This window comes from Rhinolophus sinicus, linkage group LG01, assembly GCF_036562045.2.
Source record: "Rhinolophus sinicus isolate RSC01 linkage group LG01, ASM3656204v1, whole genome shotgun sequence".
Classification (NCBI taxonomy): Eukaryota; Metazoa; Chordata; class Mammalia; order Chiroptera; family Rhinolophidae; genus Rhinolophus; species Rhinolophus sinicus.
In genome coordinates this window covers 53,104,588-53,127,669 of record NC_133751.1, presented here as the reverse complement: position 1 = coordinate 53,127,669, position 23,082 = coordinate 53,104,588, and the positions used below count along the sequence as shown (strand labels likewise).

The 23,082-nt window shown below is 40.9% G+C and overlaps 1 protein-coding gene across 13 annotated transcripts in view; it reads right to left on the bottom strand.

Moving 5' to 3' along the window:
* IL1RAP (interleukin 1 receptor accessory protein) overlaps nucleotides 1-22,478 on the bottom strand; it is a 127,761-nt gene extending 105,283 nt beyond the window's left edge. For 9 of the 13 annotated variants that reach the window (XM_074329425.1, XM_074329433.1, XM_074329446.1 and 6 more), the window contains exon 1: nucleotides 21,237-21,339. The gene's annotated coding sequence lies outside the window, so the exon portion shown is untranslated. Of the gene's footprint in view, nucleotides 1-21,236; nucleotides 21,340-22,314 lie in introns of those variants that run through there. The other 4 variants (XM_019743144.2, XM_074329498.1, XM_019743146.2 and 1 more) reach the window with 4 other exon arrangements.
* Nucleotides 22,479-23,082: the final 604 nt, after the last annotated feature.

Here is a 23,082-nt window from a genome sequence, read left to right as displayed (position 1 = left end):
ATATATATATATATGTATATGTATATGTATATGTGTATATATAATATTATACATGACAAATCTCCTTGCTAGTAGGTTTTTCTGGTCACCAAATTCTATTTTTGAGCATCAGTCAACTTTGAGAATCCAGCCTGATTCTTTTCGCTAAAGACTCACCATTGCTAAATACACCAAACAGGCAATATATTTGAAAGCCAATCACACAAGGACTCAGGAGACTTAAGTTCAAGGGTCTTAAGTCTGTTAAGATTCCCTCTGTAGTTGGCAGCATATGTCTTTGAGACACTTTCTGATATGCTGCCAACTACAGAGGGAATCTTTTCCAGGGAATGTAACTCTGGAGAAGGGCCTTGGGGTGGTTATGTGGAAAATGAGCCAATTGTACCTGATGATCTCTAAGCTTCCTCATGGATATGATTCATGGTTCTACACAGATCTTAACAAATAGAAGTGAGACAAATAGGGGAACTCCAAAGATTACCCTGTAATACAGACAGTTTCATATATTTGTCACAGAGTCTTATTGCAACAAGGCTTTTCAAGTCCTATTTAAAATAGAGGACATATTTTCCCTAAGCAATATCTTCTACTTAGCTGCTTTTTAATTCTCTCCCCCTTTAACTAGCTGCTTATCAAGATGACCTCTAGTAAACCAGAAAGGGCCTCAGAAGTCAAATCATGTTATTTGGGACACTATTTGGGAAACAGGAGACAAAGAAGGAGAGGTTACTTTCATGAGGCCAATGGCTCACTTGTGAAAATGTGAGATGGCTTTTGATTCCCATTTCAAGCCTTTCTCTGATGAAGCCATGCTGCCTCCCATCTCTGAGAAACTACTAGAAATTGTAACTGTCCCCTAAAAAGAACACACCATTTATATCTCTGCTAAGAGTCATGTCTAAACAGGCAATGGTCCTGTGTCAAAAGAAGACAGCTGCTTGGGCCCAGGAGCAATGAGCAGGCTGCTAGAAAAGCTGAAGTTTCTGTTCTCTGCCCACGACTTTGTGAAGATTTATGGCGTACATGGGAAATCTTGGCCAAACTGCCTCCAGACAATGTTAGACAGATCCCTATGGATTCCTTGCAGCTATGAAGTTTTCTCACGTTTATTTCCTGGGGACAGTGGGGCTGACCTGACTTCAGATAGCTGTGAGTTCCTGAAGCTTCCCTATAAACGATAAGACTTCATAGATTTGAGCAAAGCATACTTAGCTATAACATTTCATTATATACACAGACACACATGCAGACAGACACACACACACACACACACACACACACACACACACGGCGCCAAAAAAAAAAGTATACACATTTTAAGAAAGGCAAAAACTGTGTTAAAATTATAATAATATATGCTGATAACAAAAGATGAATATAAGTCATGTGTATACATGTTTGTATATATTTAACTGGGTTGGATATTGGTAAAGTCTTTGTAAGTCCTAAAGGGAAAGATCACTGTGTTTAAGTAAAAACATTGTCCGTTCTTAATTGCAGCAATGGTTGGCATGACTGGTTGCCAGTTTGGGTATCTCTCTTTTTATTCTTTCAAATCAAAGCTGTTAATCAACTACCGGATACTTTCTATTTGTGTAATACTCCTTCCTTCAAGAACTGAGAAATTGTCTCAGTTCTGACATTAAATCAAAGGATTATCATTTTTGAACAGCACAGCTTTCAGATTAGTAGTAAGCCAATTTAAAAAAGAAAATAGGAAAAAAAAAAAAAAAAAAAAGCAGCCTTGCATTCCTGACATCCTGGCCAGCAAGCAGCTCTCCTTTGAAATGGCGCAGCGAAACTGCTCTCAAAGACACTTTCTCATATGCTGCCAACTACGGAGGGAATCTTTTTCAGGAGATGCTTGTCTGGTCTGACTCGGACTTGTTTCAGGGTGTGTCTTCATTCCTACAAGAGGTCTGCCCTGGGCAAGACTGCATTCATTAGTAATTAAAACAAAACAAAACAAAAATCCCGAGCTGGCAGCCAGTGGGAGGTTTTCCTACACGGATGTGTACCTCCCACGTGCTCTGGTCACAGACACGACTGGGCTGGTAAGATGGCCTGACGGATCTGTGCCAGGCCCAGCACAAGTCTTCCATTCTGACACGGAGTGCTGCCAAGGGGGAAGGAACCACATCCTTCCTCATCCTAAGTCCCCTTCTTAAATCGAGTAGTTGTTCAGATAGGGGAAGCACGGGGGGGGAGGGAGGAGGCGACATCACTAGTTGGTGTTAATTATAACAAGGGGAAACCTTTATTCCCAATATGAACTTTCTAAGTGAATTCAAGACAGAATCTCAAGGCCGGAAAGGCCCTCAAATGTCATTTTGACGCAAACTTATTTTTCCAATGTTCACATCTCCCTGTAACATCCTTGCCAAGTGGATGTCTAGGCCCTCTTTACATATCTCTAGTGATGGTGAATGCATGACCAATTTAGTTTTCATATGGCCCGTACTGTAATAAATGTCTCATTAAGTGGAGCTGGACTCTGATTCCCTGGAATTTCTACCTACTTGTCCTGGTTGAGGACTCTGGTGCCATGTCAGAAAAGTGCCTCTCTCTTTTACACATCTTTGGGCATTTAACCCATTGGTCCTGGTGTTTGAAGGAAACACTTCCATATCTCCATAGATCTCACTTTCAAAAATAGGACAGTAGGGCTTCTGGAAATCATTTGTTCCCCTACTCACCTAGCCAAACCTCAAAGTCAGAAAAGCATATACTAAGGAAATGAAAATGCCATTAAAAGAGGGAGAACAGCGTAGGTTCCTTACTGCCTGGGCTTAAAAAGAAATTGAACAAAGGAGAAAAGGAAGTAATAAGAGGCCAGAAACTCCAATGACCAGTGGGCTAGCTCACCCAAGCTGGATTTCTAGTGAATTGCTGAACAGATCCGTGCAGTAACCAAACATCTGTCACTAGGTGCTCATGTATGAGTATGTGTCAGCTAACTGGACAGGGCCAAAAGAAGACACGCCTCACCAAAGCCAAGGTTTCAGCATGGCTTTGGAATCACACACAACTGGACTCAGCTCCTCCGTAGCTATGCAAGCTTCTTAACTATGAGCGTGCTAAGTCTCAGTTTCCTTTTTGGTGGAGACGTCAGCAACGTATCTCATGGAACTGGGTATCAGGATTACATGAGATAATCTTATAAAACACATAGTAAGCACTCAAATTTGTTAGCAATTCTGTTCTTGTTTGTTTGTTTTTCTTTCTTGTTACTAGAAGTCTAACCTTTGCTTCACCCAAACTTTTCTCTATGTACAAATACAAGGAAGCAGAAAACCTATATATCTGGTAGGGAGAAATGAGGCCCGTTCTCAGGTGGGAGAACCAAGGCAGGAGAGGCAGCACACTACAGTGGAAAGTTCACTGTCCCAGAACTCGGAAGGCCAGTTATAGACAGGTTGGCTGGCTCTAAACAAGGCACATCCCTCTCTGGTCTCTTTGCAGTCAGGGGGTTAGCCTTTTGACCTTAATGATCTAGTAGTCTCAGAGAACCATTAAAGTACTGTTCAGTGGCAGCTGGAGAAGGTCGATTTCTATAAGCCTCCTGCTCCCCTGAGCCATCTCTCTATGTGAATAACTGCAACAATCCCAGATGCCCCAAAGCACAGAACCTGGGGTTGTCACCCCAATTTCAAATGCCATAGGCATCCCTCTAGGAAGACAGAGCACTTCAGGGGTACACTGAATGTAGGTTATAGCTTTTGTATTCTCTTGTCATTGGCTGCTGAACTCTCAGGTAATATAGCACAAGGGTGTAAGTGTGTGTTTTAAATAAGTCAAGACAAATGAATGAGTTCTGCTGTGTTTTGACAGGTAGGAAGCCAAAGATACGTTTTTTAAACGTTTAGGAGTATGTGCTTGAAAGCACTGACAGGGAAGACATATGGAATGACCTAATTTAAGGATGTGTGGATCTCCTGGGAATGTTAAGGTACCCGCTCAGGTCTGCTTTTGTAAAGGCTTTCCTCTTTACCCTGTGTTTGGTGTTCTGTACTTTAAAGCAAGGCAGTAAAAAATCCTGCAAGGAAATGAGGAATTGAACAACAATAACATGTGGGTTGTGAGGAGTTTGCTCTCTGGGTGGAAAGAGATATTAAATGTAATGAAATCCAAAACGTATGGAGAGATTTAGAACAGGACACCGCATAACCAGATATGTGTTCCAAGAATATTATCAGTAGGTACAGAGTGAAATGGAGGGACAAGTGAGAGAAAGGTGTCCGTTGAATCTATGGAGCTGCAGTGAGCACTCTTGACTCATCAAAGGCTAAGTGGCCACTTGATGGTTATCACAACCTCTGAGCTTCAGTTTTCTCACTTACATTCATTCAAGTTCAGACCAAACTGACCTTGCGGAGTCAATGTCAAGTCAAACAAGATAATGGACATGTAAATAATTTGCAAATTGGTAGGCACTTGGACAAACATAAGGGAATACTACTATTACCATTCAGTAAAGACAAAAGCCATTAGTATTTTACTAAGTGAAATAAGTAATATTTACTTTTCCCTCAAAATGATACTGACGTGGTTGCATAAGCCAATTTCATTTCAGTTGAAGTTCCAAGTGCACATATACCTTCTCTTCTCTTCACATACTGGAGGCATAATCATCAGGGAATTTTAAAGAACAGATATCTAGATATGCCACAATGACATTATCATTCACAATAATAACCGTAGGTCAAATCACCTTGGCTGGCAATGTACACTGATTTAATTCCCAGGATAATCCTGAACAACCTCTTAGGAAGACTCTGAGTCACCTCCTTTGGTGAGAACAGAACAGAGCTCTGGGGATGCAAATTTTCTTGCCTGGATGATTATAACAAGATCATCACTAATTGTTCCACCTATTCTCTTTCTAAGTTCCAATGTTTTGACTCCCAATGCAAGATCTGTCTAATATACATATCTGATAATATCTCTCCCTTGCTCAAGAATATGCAGTGCTTCTCCTTGCCTTAAAGGATTAAGTGCAAATTCCTCAGCAGGGTATCTAAGGTCCTCTATAACAGAGACTCACTCATCTTTTTAAAGTCTGATCTTCAATGAATCTGTTGCTCATATACCATCTCCCTGACAAATGGGGCTCTTACCGAGCAAGGCACAGGCCTCCCTCCTTCACTTTATGTTTTCATTCTCTTCCCTTTATTTGGGATATCATCTGTGGTTTTTAACTATATCAACTTCCAATGGAATTATGTTTTCCAGAATTCCCTTTCCTGTCTGGGTCCTAGTTAGCACTGCCTACAGGAAAATCTGCATGAGTTGAATGCAATAAGTGAAGCAGTGGCCATAGCTTTGGGAAGGTCCTTTTGGTCATCTGTGGACTACTGCAGCTCACACACATTATTGCTGAGCTGGAGGCTCAGCTCCTAGAGGGGGGCAGCAGCCACACCCATAGTGCTTCAGCTCCATTCAACTTCTCCAAGTCTGAAGCCAGGCATGGGTGATACTGCACGGCTAAGTGCACCATCTCCTTCTGCAGGCCACCCACATAGTAGGGGTTAGATACAGGGAGAGACAGTTAAGGGTTGAGGTTTGCCCTCATGAGTTCCACTTCACATCCAGCTTTTCTTCCTGACTGACTGCCTGCCTGCCTGCCCACCATAGGGAGAGGAAACAGTCTTCCACAGATTTCTTCACCGGCTCCCTGTCAGGTTCCTTGGTTAGTGACTTTTATCTGATCTCCCAACTGTCCCTTTTTGGGGCTTTAATTGTCCCCTAAAAGCTCCCACAATTGTAGATCTATTCCCTATGATATGTCCCATATTCCATATCATTGATCCATATAATTTCTACTCTTCTGGTCAGACCCTAACTCATATACCACTGCACCTCACCAATTTCTCTCTGTGTAAAACCTGTTCATCACTCAGGCTTACTTCAAATACCACTCCCTCATAAACCCCTTCTGGAGTGACACAAGCAGTCTTCTCCTTGGAAACACCAAAATATTTTACCGTATATCTTTTAAAAGTTATGCCACACACTCTTACACTATTCCAAATATTATACAGACTATAATAGCTTTCATTATAATTTATAAATCTTTATTCTTCAGGAGCTGTGTTTATGGGATTATATTTTAATCTCCATATCTCACCAATGTCTCGCCTGTAGGAAATCCTCAGAAACGGCTTGCTGTCCAAAAGAGTAAACGAATTTCTCATGCCACTACTTCCTCTTTAACAACACAGGTAACTGAAACCCAACGCCACTGTGTAAGTATGCGTGGTATAGTCTCACTCGTAAGAGACTATTTCTATAGTCACTTTAATTTTCCATTCCCTTCTCTCAAAAAACAGTCTCTTTGGTCCAAATTCAACACTGTTTATTCTTATCTTACACACAGTTCTAACACAACTCGTTACCTGGCTCCCTAGTCAGTACTAAAGCAGAAACATCTAATTGAATGGGGAATGGAGAGAATACTGCTAGCGCAAGACAGGTTGAAAGCAGGAAGAAATAGCAGACGATAAGACAGAGAGAAGACAGAAAATAAACAAAAAAGCAGATTATACAAATTTAAAAGTATATGGTCTGGGGCCATATAGTATATGAGGTCAATGATCTCACCTCAATAAATTCTAAAGGAATTACAGTCCACTCCAATAAACGTCCTGCATCACCAAGAGTGAGTAATGCCACATATTTTAGAATAATCTCTTCATGTTATTTTAAAATAAAATTCAGTTATATATGAAATTTTACCATTTAAAAAAAAATCTCACAGCAGCTCTTATTTTCAGAAAAAGATTAAAAAAGAATTTGTCATGCATTCTTTCAACAAATATAGTGTCAGCTATAATTCACACACTGATCTCGTGTGTGTGTGTGTGTGTGTGTGTGTGTTGTGTAGATCTTTCCTCAAAGGGAATCATCGAACTTGGGAGATGCGGGAGGATAGAAGTGAAACCTTTTAAATACCCTAAAGGAAAAAAAAGGTCATTGCAAATCAGCACCACATTAGTTTATTACAAAGAAGCAAATACATGCAACCAACAAATTGGACTCATTTCATTGTTATAGCTTCTTCTAGGGTAAAAACAAAACAGAACAAAAAACCTGTTAACTAGAATGAAGCTTCTTGCTTTCCCTATACAACCTTTGCCTTATTTCTCTGCCAAACATCTCTTTACTGCAGGGAAATTCCCTGGAGATTCCAAAGGTGTTGCAACCCTGCAAACTTGGTTTGGAAGAAAATGTGGCAAAACACTGGTAAGAAATATTTGATTTTATCATCATAATCCCTCAGTATACAGAGGGAAGCAACTGTGGCACTTTTTGATTTTGTTTACCACTAAAATTTAAAATTCATACAGGGTTGCAATAAGGATTGAATGAGATCATGAGAATAAAACACTCAACACAACTCCTGGCACACGTGAAGAACTGGATCAATATTAGTAATTATGATTAGCAAGAGGTCCTAAACTTCAGGCAAGCTCTGTAAATTAGCCTCATTAAGTGTTATCCAGGGCAAAATTTGGGTGTTCTGCTGTGTTTCCCTTGTCATCCCGAATGCTCTGAGGTTATCACTGGAATGTAAAATAACTTGCCAGCAATCTAAGCCCTGATGGGGAGAAGGATGAGCAGTTTGGAAGTATTGACATACCAGATGTTAGATGTTTGGAAGAGAGAGACAGGGCTGTCCTACAGCACCTTTGCTCCCATGTAGTTTCAAAGGATTGGCCCTTCAACCTACAGGCATGCCCTGCGGAGGGCAAGGTGCCAGCATGGCTCCTGGAACAAAATGAACATCACTGCTGATGTGATTCGATCTTTGGTTTTGATTTTTAAAGTTAATGAAACAAGCACAACTGAGAAACTGCCTGAGTATATAAGTGTAAGCATATTTGAGATTATTTTAGTTCAAAAAATAAGAATAATAATAAAAAGCTCAAATGTACTGAGCACTAATTATGTTGCAGGCACTTTATGTACCTAATTAATCCTAACAACAGTTCTATCCTTGTGCCAACAACACAGATGAGGAAACAGGCTTAGCGACGTTGAGTACTTTTACCACATCCCAGAGGTAATAAGCCCCATTACCCTACCCAGGTTGTCTCAGTCTAAAACCCATGATTTTATTACTCTATGCTCCTGAAATGATACAATCTGAAAGAATAGGCAGTGCATTCACTCACTGATTCAATATATTTATTGAACTATTCCTTCATATGAGGCACCGTGAAATGGGAGAAATAGACATGAATAAAATATTAGCGTCACTTCTTCCAATCAAAGGGTAGAATGGTACAGTGGTTCAAATTGCCCAAGTTCAAATATTGACTCTACCACTGACTAACTCTGTGACCTTGGGCCTCAGTTTTCTCTTCTGTAAAATGATAATTATAATAGTACCTGCCTCATAATGTCATTCTGAGATTTCAATAAGCTAATATCTGTAAATGCCTCGCACATATTATGAAGCTACTTTTAGCTCATATTAAGAGCTACGTACAAGACTATATATGCATGTGTCAGTGAAGACTTCTAGGAGTTCTACTTCTTGAAGAGTTAGGCACCAGTGAGATTTGTAGAGCCAGAAAGAAGAAATTGATTTGATACGGAATTAAATTTGCCTTTCACATGCTCATTCTTCAGTACAGCAGATTTCAGACACTGGTACCTAAAATCTTATACGGAAATAGCTCTACGTCTAATGTTTTGAGGCACTGATTACAGAAAACACCTACACAAGAGCTGTAAAGTTTCCAGCTGAACTGAATTGAGCAACAGTGAATGAATACAGTTCCATCCATTACTTAGTGCATTTGGAAATGAGAATGATATCATTTGAGAAAAGGCAAAAAGGTTTTAGCTATTTTACTTTTTTTTTTTTTTGAGACATTCTAACAGGAAAGAAAATTATGAATAACATCATAAAATGACTTTATATGTGTATGTGCATGATGCTTCCTGTTTTTTTCTACTTATGAAAGTAATGCTGCCCTGTATTACCAACTATCAGCGGCTAGCTGAGCCCAGGCATCGGCTGTTCCAGGTATGTTCCTGTCACCTACATCTGGCTCCTGTAGGCACTTGAATTTTGCAACCTGTTTTAAACAGCGAGTTTTCTTAGGAGATTTACCATTTCATTTTCAGAAGTTGTATCTACATGTAATTTACCAGAAAAGGAAAACATAAGGCAGGCAGGTCTTGTTAAATAATCAAACGTGTAATAATATGAGATCAGAGTAGTTCATTGCCTCATCTGATAAATAAATTCTTCCATTTTTTACCTTCACGCTTTATTCAAGGCTCCAAACATGTCAAATCTGATCCCCATCCTACTTCGGTCCTTGCAGTGACTTTCTGCTGCTTTTTACATAAAGTCTGCGCTCCCTACTATGGCCTGTAAGGCCAGTCTAATCTAGCCCCCATTTACCTTAGGACCTTATTTCCAGCCCTTTTCTCCCTCTCACCTGGCTCCTGCCACCTCAACCATGACCTCAGACTTATCCTGGCACCTTCTCAGGCAAAAGTGACCTTTCCAGAGGTGCCATCCCTGACCACCCTATTTAAAATTGTCAGTCTGCACATCCTTCCAACCTTGCTGTTGTTGTTATTGTTATAGTTGCAGCCCCTTATTTCTCATCCTGAAATCACTTGTATTTCTTCGGTTTACTTGTCTGTTTACTCATATTTTTCTTTTAGTCTCTCTCCCAAAATATCCTTATAGCAACGCTACCAGTAAGGAATCACTTCAACACCTTTGCTTCCCAAGGCAATTTTGGATAATTTATAAATACACACACACACACACACACACACTCACACACACACATTTTTATTTCAATATTCTAAATATATATTAAATATTCTAATTATATACACACATATATGTATAAGTGTGTATGTGTGTGTATGTGTAAGACACATTTGTATTTCAATATTATACATATAATTTGTTTCCTTGTCCAGTTCCATCTGCTTCATTCTACTCCTAGGAAGCAAATAATACTAACGTCCATCTATACATTTACGTATTCATCATTTACTCATGATTAGGCAGCTGCAATTTTCAAGGCACTATTCTAGGCACCTGGCATACAGTGGTATGAACAAAACCAAGATCCCTGTCCTTGTGGATTGTACATTCTAATGGGATGAACCAAACAATAAACAATAAACAACAGATAGGCTAAGTTAATTAAGTAGTATGTGGAAGATAATAAGGTGACAGCTGCTATGGAGAGAAGAAAAAGTAAGGCAGGGGAAGGGAGATCAGGAATGGCGGGAGTGGAGATAGGAAGCAGGATGTGAGGCAACTTTATATGAAGCAATCAAAATGGCCTTCAGTAGGAGACATTGAGCAAAGCCTTCAAGGAGATGAAGGGGTTAGCCATGTACTTGTCAGGGAATTGGGACACAAGAAACAGAATGCATCATAAAAGGCCTTCAAAAGTACTTTAAAGATTGACGTCTGCACGGAGTGAAATAATGTGTGCTTACCTGTGCCAGTCACTATTCTGGGCACTTCATATATGTATTATCTTATTTAGTTCTCATAACAGCATCCAACAACCAATGAGTTATGCATCCTGTTTATCTCATTTTACACAGAGACGTCAAATAACTTGCCTAGGATTACACAGATGGAGCCAGAATTTTTGAACCTTTGTAAAAAGACTCTAGACCCCCTACTATATACTACCTTTCAGTATAGAACATTCTAATCCAGTGCTTCTCAAACTGCAGTGCAGAGGCCCTAGATACCTGCTTCTTTAACAAAATATCCAGGTGATTCCAATGCAGATGGTCCATTCACCACAATTTATCACTGGTCTAATTCCTCCCCACACGAAAGCTTTCTAGATATTTTAAGATAAATATCACATTCATTCACTCCCTATCTGTTGACATCCACATTGTTTGTCAAACTGGAGAAGATATTTTTAGACCAGCCGAGGCATCTAATTCATATACTCCCCCTCTCCATCTGAGTTGCATCAAATGGGTGAGGCTTTGGCGTAAACAGCAGTGCTGAATGAAGAGGGAGGAATGCATACTTATGCTGTGCCTTTTAGGTGCCAGGTATTAAGTGCTAGGTACTTAACATATTTTACCTTACTTTAACCTCTCTAAGATAAATATAGATAGACAGATAGTGGTATAGGTATAAGTACAGATATATATATATATATATATATATATATATATATATATATATATGAAGATATAGATGACTATTTATCCAGAGCATGCTTATTACCATTTCACAGATGAGGAAACTAAGTCTGGACCGGCTAAGCAAGCCATATCTATTACAGTATTGAAAACCAACTCTGACTCCAAAGCCAGCCAACTTTGCACTACCCACACTATCTATTCAATCCCCAAATCCCCACCATTATCTCACTCTGTAATTGAAAAATTGAAGTCTAATATTCCAGAAAAGTTCTATTTAGTGTGTATTACCACTCTCAAGTGTTCATCACTTCCATAAGTTGAAAAAACTCCTATATTTATTCCAATAATAGCCAAGCTTCTTCTTTAAATTAGCTCTAAAGAAGAAAACAGAAAATATGCACTCATAATGCTAAAATTGAAATAAAAGCCAAAGGAGTTCCAGTCAAGATGGAAGAGCAGGTAAATGCTGTGCTTACTTTCTCTCATGACCACATAAAATTTACAACTAAACTACATAGCAACCATCATTGAGAATTGCCTTAAATCTTGATAAACCGAAGCGCTACAACTAAAGACAAACAGAAGAAGCCACCTCGAGACAGGTAAGGAGGGGCAAAGATGCGGAACGGGCTGGTCCCACACCCGCACGTGAACATTAAAAATTGGGAGGGATATCTCAGCGGCAGATATTCCACACAAAGGGCATGAGGTCCCAGTGACAAACCAGGCTACCCAGCTCAGGGTTCCAGTGCCAGAGAGAGAAGTCCCCGTAATTTCTAGCTGTGAAAACCAGTAGAGATTGTGGCTGAGTGAGATGAAGGGCTGCTGGAGTCCCAAGTACTTCTCTTAAAGAAACAACGTATGAATATGCCGATGGAACTACTGGCTCTGAGCTCCAGCACTGGGGCAGTAGCTGGAGAGGCGACAGGGACATATGGTGGTGGCGTGGGGGGTGGGGTGGGGGTGCAGGGAAGTGAGTTGTCTGGCTTCAAGACAAGGGCTGGAGGGACAGCTTTCTCCCAGACGGAGGGGCTGGCAGAAACCAGCCTTCCCCTATCCCAACATGCAGACACATGTGGCCACCCTATCTGTGTCCATATCAAGCTGACTGACACCATTCATTTGCCCTGCCCTGGTGATTCTGAGTCTCTGCCCACCCAAGCTGTTTCCAGTGGGTTTTTCATAAAAACCTGCCTTGGCTCATGCTGCAGACTTTCCTAGAGTCTCTCAAAGGTTCGTGGAACCCAGACAAGCAATATCTGGCTTAAGTGTTTCCTGTACCTCTGGCTGAGCAGCCTTAAGCCTAGCACTAGTAGCAGCTGGCCTTGGTTTGCAGCTTGGCCTCTCCAGGCACTTACAAGCATGGCACGGGAGACAGGTATCTATGGATTGCTTTGTAGATCTTGCAGGGTAGCCCTGGGTGGGGCACAAGCTGTGGCTGAACTTGACCTATAGTGGGTCCCCTCCCAGTTGGCCCTGGGGCTGGTGCCCCTAGTGGCCAGCTTTGAAATTAGCTGGAATATCACCCAGCAGCCTCCAAGAACAAGACACCCAGAGGACAGATTGCGCAGGCACCAGAGAATTGCTGAGGCAGATCCTGCTCTGTAGGGTCAGCCCCTGCACCAAAATTCCTCCACTGTAGTCACAGACAGTTCTCACAATGAGTTTGAGGGTCAGTCTTTCCTATTGATGTACAAACAGCAACCAAGGCTCAACTAAAACAGGAGGGAACACACAACTCAAATAAGGGACACATCTCGAGTCCATTGCTCAGGTGACCAGGAAGGCTGCACCACTGAGTCCCACAGCACACCTTCTACATAAGGCCACTCTACTAAGATAGCTGGAAGACACAGCAACCTTACACATAGAAGCAAACACTGGGAGGCAGCCAAAATGTGGACACAAAGAAACATGTCCCACATAAAAGGACAGAACAAAGCTCTAGAAAGAGAATTAAACAAAATAGAAAAGTTCTAAACACTGGTTATAAGGATGCTTAATGATTTCAGTGAAAACTTCAACAAAGAGATAGGAAAAATAAAAATGGAGATAGAAAACATAAAAAAGAACCATTCAGAAATAAAGAATACAATAATGGAAATGAAAAATACAGTACAGGGCATCAACAGTAGATTAGATGAAGCAGAGGATAGAACCAGTAATTTTGAAGATAATATAGTGGAAAACACCCAATCAGAGCAGCAAAAAGAAAACAGAATCCAAAAAACTTAGGAGAGTTTAAGGGGCCTCTGGGACAACATCAAGCATACCACCAACATTCACATCATAGGGGTACAAGAAGGAAAAGAGAGAGAGCAAGGCATTGAAAAACTATTTGAAGAAATAATGACAGAAAATTTCCCTCACTTTGTATACAAGCCCAGGAAGCTCAGTGAGTCCCAAACAAGGTGAATCCAAAGAGGGCAACACCAAGACACATCGAAATTAAAATTCCAAAGATTAAAGACAACGAGAGAATCTTAAAAGCAGCAAGAGAAAAGCCATTAGTTGCCTACAAGGGAACTCTCATAAGACTGTCAGCTGATTTCTCAACAGAAACTTTGCAGTCCAGAAGGGACTGGCACAAAATACTGAACGTGATGAAAACTCAGGACCTTTACCGAGGAGGCTATCCCCAGCAAAACTCTCTCTTATAATTAAAGAACAGGTGAGGAGCTTCCCAGAAAAGAAAAAGCTAAAGAATTTATCACCACCAAACCAGTATTACAAGGAATCTCAGAGGGACTTCTTTCAGATGGAAAAAAATAAAAATAAAAACTATGAATAATAAAATGGCAATAACTACATACCTATCAACAATTACTTTCAAAGTAAATGGATTAAATGTTCCAATCAAAAGATAGGGGGTGCTGAATGGATAAGACAGCAAGACCCTTGTATATGCTGCCTACAAGAGCCTCACTTCAGATCAAAAGACACAGACTGAAAGTAAAGAAATGGAAAAAGTTATTTCATGAAAATGGAAAAAAACAAAAATCTGGGGTAGCAATACTTATACCGAACAAAATAGACTTTAAAACAAAGACTATAGTGAGAGACAAAGAAGGACCTAATAATCCCACTTCTGGGTATTTATCCAACATAACACAAAGTGCTACTTTGAGGGGACGTGCTCATCCATATGTTCATTGCAGCATTATTTCCAACAGCCAAGATATTAAGGCAACCTGGGTGTCCCTGAATAGATGAATGGCTAAGGAAGAGGGATATATATATATATATATATATATCCCTCTTCCATAGCCATATATATGAATATTACTCAGCCGTAAAAAAGAATGAAGTCTTACCATCTGTGACAACACGGATGGACCTAGAGAGTATTGTGCTGAGTGTACCGTGTTTCCCCCAAAATAAGACCTAACTGGAAAATAAGCCCTAGCATGATTTTTCAGGATGACATCCCCTGAACATAGGCCCTAATGCATCTTTTGGAGCAAAAATTAATATAAGACCTGGTCTTATTTTTGGGGAAACACGGTAGTAAGTAAGATAGCAAAAGACAAGTGTCATATGCTTTCACTTATAAATGGAATCTGAAGACCAAAACAAACAAACAAATGAAATAGAAACAAACTCATAGATAAAGAGAACATTTTGATGGTTACTAGATGGGAGAGGGGTTGGGGGTAAGTGAAAAAGGGGAAGGGATTAAGAAGTACAAATTAGTTGTCACAAAATAGTCACAGGGATGTAAAGTACAGCATAGGGAATATAGTCAATAATATTGTAATAACTACGTATAATGTCTGATGGGTACTAGATGTCTCAGGTAATAGACTGGAGAGGGGTTAGGGGCAGAGTGAAAAAGATGAAGGAATTAAGAAATACAAATTGGTAGTTATAAAGTAGTCATGGGGATGTAAAGCATAGGGAATATAATCAATAACATGATAATGACTATGTACAGTGCCAGGTGGGTACTAGTCAGGGGAATCACTTTGTAAATTACATAAATGTCTAACCACTATGCTGTACACCTAAAATTAATATAAAATAATATTGAATGTCAACTGTAATTGAAAAATTAAAAGGGGGGAAGAGAAAGAAGAATAAGACATTCAAATTTCCAGGTATAAAACAAATAAGTCATGGGGATGTAATGTACAGCTTAGGGAATATAGTCAATAATATTGTGATAGCGTGGTACGGTGTCAGATGGTTGCTGGACTTAACGTAGTGATCACTTTTTTAGCATAGGCAATACAATCAATAATATGGCAATAACTATATGTAGTGCCAGGTGAGTACTGTTGAATAATTATTATGTATATCTAAAACTAATATATTGTATGCTAGTTATATTTCAACTTAAAAATATAAATCACTCAATCAATCAAATACATTTCAAGATGGCAAAAAAAAAAATAAAGAAATAAAAGCCAAATATTTTATCCCTTTATTTCTTTATAGAAGATTACGGTGGTGATTAACGGTGATACAGAGCTTGCTTCATATTAAAAGACTCTTTTCACTTTCCAAACAATAAATGTCAATGTGCCTCATGCAGCTGTCTGTTTTCTCTCCCCACCCCCAAACCTGGATCCTAATGGGGCACATAGCTTGTAGGTGATAGAAATGTGACAGAATCACATCCTTAAGGACATAAGAGGTGTCTGTATGCATCTAACTCCTACTGCAATCTGTTGTGATTTCCCCCTGAGGCCTAGGAGGCTGCCGGGTAGGGGCCTTACTATGCTCCCCAGGCCACGCCAGGTGGATGCCTCTGCGGAAAGAAGAGCGTAGTTCTGCTCTTAGCTTTTCATGTCATCTCCTAAGTCGTTACTCTACAGGCACAGATTCATAGCACACTGTACTTCAGAGAGCGCCTTGTCCAAATTCCTCATTTTAGAGGTGAGAGAGTAGCTTCGTAGAGAAGGAAAGGAACTAACCAAGTACTAGGGCTGATGGACTGAATGACTACATAATCTTGGAGTTAGAAAGCTAGGGTCCAAGTCTCAGCTCCACTCTTTACTGGCTGTGTGGCCATAGCAAATATTTAGCCTCTCAGATTCAGAATACAAAATGTTGTTGACAGAATTTATCTTACTTACCTCAGAGTTATTGATATATATATATATATATATACATATATATATGTGTGTATACATACATATATATATTTATATTCCTATGTGTGTTCATAATAACAAGCATATTGAGGATTTAAAGTTCTATATAAACAGAAACTGTTACTGTTTTAACCTAGGTCTTCTACTTTCTAGGCCAATGTTGTTTGGGGGATGCAGCTGAATATCATTGCAGATGTGAACCATAATCCACTTTAAAATCCCCATGCACCAGGCATATGATCCACACCTACCAAAATGTTATGATATATGATTGACATCTACCAAAAGCATGATAAAATGTGTTTTATTATCTACTTTTCACAGAGAGTGAAAATAAACCAGAGATAGACCAATCGTCCAAATCAAACAAGGCAGGTTTAGTCTGATGCCAAAGCCCATGATTATTCCACAGCCACATTTTACGTCACCATACCCTCTAACCATTACTGGCTTAAGAAACTGTGTGATCTATGCAAATAACGTTTTCAGGTATCAGAGCTGACGCGTATAACATGACTGATCCTCTTTTCTGTTGCCTTTAGTATTGATTGGGAAAGAAGGAAGCCAGTGTAATCGTAAGGACTTATGTACCAGACAGGTAGAAACCACAGGCATCTCCTGGATATAAACTAGACATAAAAGGTCACCTGTCCCTATGTCCAATTATGTCAAATAACAGCTAGATTGATGTGAATTCTTTATTGCTCTTAGAATTATTGAAATTGGAACTCATTGCAACTTCCTACTTCCCTGAAAAGTTCCTTCTTTCTTTCAGGTGATTTATTTATGACCCCGGCCTTGCTGTCAATATATGCAAGTATGCACGTCAGTGTCATCCCTCACTGTGTTTGCTGCAAATCTCCCTTTATAATTAGGATAGAAATGTCTTTTTCCACCACTGAGCCAGGGATGTCCAACCTTGTTCGAGTCTGTGATTCATTATCATTTGTCTGATTTTGTGACCACAAAATTAAAGGAAATTGAAGTTACATTATTAGTCTGTAGAGACAGCCTGTGAGATGATTAATGATATGAGAAAATATGAGAAAACTGGGAAGCCAGTGCTGGGCCTACCTGACATAGTATGAATCCATCATCCATTCCACCCTGCACCTTTTATGGACGAGGCACTGTGTTAGGCACAGGGAAATTAAATGAAATGACAGAAGTACATGCACGAACGAATGCTGATTTCCCCTGCCCTCCTCTTTTTGACGCGAAAAATGATCTCTTGGCATAAAATGATAAAGATAATTTCTCTTTATTCCTCTTCTCCCCCTTTAGCCTTGACTTACATAAAGAGATATGGTGATAGAATTTCAGAGTTGAAAAGAATCTTAAAGAAAAATAACAATGTATTGTAGCAGAAGACCGTTATTGATCTTCTAGTGCAGCTGCCTCACATTTTAGACCCAAAGGTAAAGAGACTTCATAGTCTCAGGCAAGGTGATGCCAGGATCACAATGGCAGGATGAGGATGGGGTGGGTTGTCAGTCCTCATCCAGGTCCTCAATTCTATGTTAGAGGCGGCACCATTTCAGGTCTTCCCTATTTCTAAAATGAAATGCATGGGTGAGTCTCAGCATTGGTATTTGTTTTGTGCTGTGTGACACAGGGTCCCGATACCTAACTGCACTGAGCCTCAGCTGTCTGAAAAAATTCACAAGATTATTGCAAGGAATGAATAAGATGATATATGTAAAACAGTTCAAACCATGATGGAATTCTTTAAAGTGTAGCTATTAAACTTTGATTTTCACAATTTGACAGACTAATAAATTGAAAGAGTTGATAGCAGAAGAAAGAAGCCATGTTTATTAAACACTTCCTATGAATTAGGTGCTGATAGGACTCTAGCTTCTAAGCAAGCATCAGTGTTCCAGTTTCCTAGCTGAGGAGACTAAGGCCCATCTCAACATAATAACTTGCCTCAGGAACATTCTAGACTCTAAAACTCCACACTGTCACAGCTGCTAGAGCTAGTCAGAATAAAGTCAGGCTAGAACAAGGTCTCTTAACAACCCCTTCAGGGTAAACCATGCAGTCTCATTTCAAAAAAGAAAAAGAAAAAAAAAGAACTTAGCAACAGTAGCTAACCTGAATTAATCCCCCAAAATATCAGATACCAAATGTTCTGTAACCTTCCTGTTTGTTGGGGTTTTTATTTCTCCTACAGAACAATTTCCAAAATGGGCAAAGAGCACAGTAGGTGGCTCTCTAATATTTCACAGGCAAGGCGACAGTGACTCACCAGAACCTACATCTGCGTCACCAGCAAAAGACTCAGAAAGTTGAGCAACAAATGAAACTGTGTGTTATGTTGGAGATAACCTTTATTATTATTATTATTATTATTATTATTATTATTATTATTATTTCTGCCTTCTCCTCTGACTTCCTCCAGCCACATTCTGCTGTTCTAACTGTGCCAGGTAAGATGATGCTAACTGCCTACCTTTTAGCAAACGCAAACATATGTTCCCAAATGCCAAAAGCAAGGAGCAAAATGTTTCTCCCAGAACAGGATTTGCAAGGCTGTCTGCTTCCTGCAAAGCAGAAAAACTTGATGGCCTATAGGGAGTCTCGATGGATAAATGGCCCCACTTCCTGGGCTGGGAACAGATCTGCTCATTTGCTACGTAAGCCTGCAGCCATCAGTTTCCACAGGGAGGATGGGAACTCCAGACCAGTGGTCAGTGCCACCAGCAAGCACTGGACTTTTCTGCAAATGCAGCCTCTGCATGCTGCTGTCTATATTCTAACTTTTACCCACAGAATTGGCGAAAGAAGTGAAAAATGCTATGGTCACTCATGACATTTGTTCCTCAATCTTTTTACCACCTTGTGAATTAGCACAAGGATGGTACAGGGAAGAATTACTCAAAACAGGAAGACAAATGTGACGTAATTCTGAACTTTATGTCTTCATAGTACCCTACCCACTAGGAATTGAAGGTGCATGACATCAAACACAGGAGAGTGGGAAGGCTGCCTTAGAGATCATGGCCTTGAAACTTCCTCTCCTGAGAGTTGCCTCTGCTAAACTCAACAGAGCATGTTCAAGGATTGTTCCCTTAGCAAGGAAATATCCTCTTTGGGACAAAAACGATATTCTGCAATGGCTAGCCAAATAAGGTCAACCTAACAATAAATTGCTAAAATCTCACTGGAGAGGCTACAGGATGTGACAGTAAAAGCCTTTAACTAGAAATCAAAATGTGTGAACTGTATTCCCAGGGCTAAAGTTTAATAACCACATGACTCTTGGCAACCTCTCATTTTTCTGTATCTCATTCAGTTTCCTTCTCAACAAATTCAGATTCACTAAGAAGGGATATCATTTAATGAGCATCTACTTATTACATGCACTTCATATGTATTATTTCACTTAATTTAATCCTCACACAAACCCATGGAGGTGAGTTTTGTTTTTCTTTCCATTTTTGAATTGGATAAAGTAGACACTCTAAACGGTGGAATAAACTGCTCAGTATTACCTACCTACAAAGGAAGGACTGAAGTTTGAATTTGACCACAAAACCTGGGCTCCGACCACTATTGATATGCCTGCCATGTACTTCCCTCTCTCAGGGCTATGGCAAGTAAGAAGGAAGGTAATATATATGGAACACATTTTGGAAATGTTAACTGTATCTATGATTTTGGTAAAGAATAATCTGGATAAGGAAGATGGGTACAAATGGGAATCCTTTCTTTAAAGAACCAGAACCAAACGGAGTTAGCTTTCAATCTCCCTTCCATCCCCTTGCTGACCTTACTTTGAACATTTTCCTTTTCCCCCAAAGTCCCCAGTCTTTCAGGAACACATTCAGATGTATCCTGGCCAGCTCATCACAATGCATGCACACGGACAGGCTGACAGAAACAAGTGATCCCATCCTCTACAAATGCTTGGAGCGGGAGGTATCTGTACAGGGGCACCACCAAGCTCTTCCCATCCCTCAATATGTATCTCACTCCCTCCCATGCACTCATCAATGCCGCATGCAAATGCAAGGGATTCTGAAGCAGGCAGCCAACTATGAATGCTGGACACTCAATTCAGGGACTTATGGTAAGCCAAGAAACAGAAGTAAATAATTGTATGAAGTCGGTCAGAATGAAATCAATTGTCATGAACAGGGTGACACTGTTTCATTTTAAAATATCATAAAGGAAGATGAGTGTGGGCACATGTGTGCATGTTTGAATTTAAATAAGGTAAGTTTGTGTCCAGAAGGGACTGAGTTTAGCAGAATCACTAAATGATGCAAAAGATATTCATGGGAATTTTGTTGTTGTTTTCCTATACCAATAAAAAATTAAGTTGCTTGTTTCACTTAAGACAGTAGGAATACAAGGCTTAAAACAGTCTGTCACATGGATGAAACTTTCAATGTCTCCTCTTGTCTTCCTAACTCTCATCAAATTCAAGACTCCTTTGCCAATAAAGGATGCCTCAGATCAGAGCTTCACCGATCTGAGGCTTGGCCTAAAAATGAGTAGGGATTGGCATAACTGAGAAAAATTCTATATTCCAATTCAAGCATTCACGATCAGTCACATGTGGACAGCATTCAGAAAGCATGTACTATTACAGAGCTGTTCAAACTCCAAAGAAGAAACCACAGCATTTTAGATTTAAAAAAAAAAAAAAGTCACTATAAGGTAGTAAGAAATCACCTTTATGAAAACCCACTGTCTCCAAGGTTACTATACAACAATATTTACAATAGTGTCCATCAATCTCAACCTGCCCAGGTGCCAGACCAGGCACTGTGCTAAACATGTTATTTGAATGATCACATTTCATCCTCCCAGTTACCCTAAGGGCTCACTGTCAGCATTATGATCTCCATTTTGCATCTGGAAAAAACCTGACTATCAGAAAGATTGAATAACTTGCCCAAGTTCACCCAGCTAACAGCTGCAGAGCTGGAGCCAAAACCAGGTACATTCTCCTCACCGGTAGCTTACCGGAAGATCTGTGGAGCAGAGCAGCAAAATGCTTTGAGAGGCGATGTGGTTCACAATTTCACAACCAGGGGGTGGAGGGAAGACAGGCTGGAGACTGGCTCTTAAAGGAAACAGCAGAAGTTTGCTTTTATGTTTGTGATTTTTTTTTCTCTTTAACTCGCTTCCTTGTTCTGTCCCAGTATTCAGAAGTGAGAGGAGCTATGGCTCCATGAAGCCAGTTCTTCCTAAATGAGGGGCATCCTATGCCCCACAGGACCACCAGCTCTGCTTCCTCCCCCCAGGGCTGGAGAGAGAACTGTAAGAACCATAGGAAGTCACCAGAGCCGGGGCGTCCCTCACCTCTCCACCTATTCCACGAAGAACATGACAGGCACCCTCCGAAGGGGCATTTCTCTGAGAAAGCAGGTCAGGGGAGGAGGCAGCAAAGCTGCAAGCAGCCTGTACCCAGGCTGTAACAGCTCCAGGCTGGGAGCGACGTGGTACATACAGGCTGGGACACACTGCCCTCTTCTATCCTCACGGCTCACAGCAGCGCTCTGGAGAAACCAAGGCGAAGTATATATACCGTGCTTCCCCGGAAAATAAGACCTAGCCAGACAATCAGCTCTAATGCGTCTTTTGGAGCAAAAATTAACATAAGACCCGGTCTTATATTATATTATACCCGGTCTTATATTATATAAGACCCGGTCTTATAGTAAAATAAGACCGGGTCTTATATTAATTTTTGCTCCAAAAGATGCATTAGAGCTGATTGTCCGGCTAGGTCTTATTTTCGGGAAAACACGGTACCAGGGAAGATCCCTTAAAGGGCTGGAAGAGGGGTGCAGCAACGCGCAGCCGTCCTGCAACTGCGTTACTTAAATCCCTACAAAGCAAAGATGGGGCTCTGGACAGTTGAGTTCCAATCCTGGCCACAGCTGTGTGATCTATCCCAGCCATTGCCTCTCTCTGTGCCTCAGTTTGCCCTCCTGGAAACAAAAGAGGGTTGGACGAGAGGATTTGTACAAATCCTTCTACCCTGAGATTCTGTGGATCTGTGTTTCTTTCGAGCCCTTATCGACAGAGCGAGACTCACCTTTCTGGCAAAGGCAGAGCCCAGTGCAGCGAAAGCAGCGAGGAAGGAAGCAGGATTTCCCAGCACTGCTTCTTTGCGTGCGTCTGGCCAAAGCGGAGCCCTGGGGACCCTGATCCGGCCAGTCTTCCCCCAATGAGCCTCTTACTTTCCGCCGCACTTTCTTTTTTCCCCCTTTGGGGCTCCTCCCCCGCCGTGGCGCGATTGGCTGCCACTGCGCGGCTCTGGCTCCACCCTCTGCCTGGGCTCACCAGCCACCGCTCTCTGGACTTCCCGGAGCTGCAGCCGGGGCGTCACCCAGGGCCGCCCCTCCAGCAGTGAGGAGGAGTAGCACGGGGCGGGACTGCGGGGGGGACGCGAGGCTGCACTCCGTCCAGTCCCTTTGGTGCCCAGCTACTACCTCTGCTGGCTTGAGCGGGCAAGTAAAAAGAAGGGTTGGTCCTGCAGCTTGGAATGCTGCCAGGCACTCTGGGCAGGTACGCCTTCCACTATACACATAGACGCACACATGCGCTTGTTGCAAGATTCTGGTCTCACAGGCGAGATAGATGCCACCCTGCCTTTTCTTCCCAGCTCTGTGTATTTAGTTATCATGCTGCATTAAGGCTGTGTATCAATCCAGGCTACAGAATTTGCGCGCCCACCATGTGCAAAGCACAGAACGAGGCAGGAAGTAACAGACTTCATCTCAGTGGTACAGTGCTCTTACTCTGCTATAAGTGACAGTCGTGGGAACAAACAACTGGTCATAACAGCAAAATTGAATCTGTA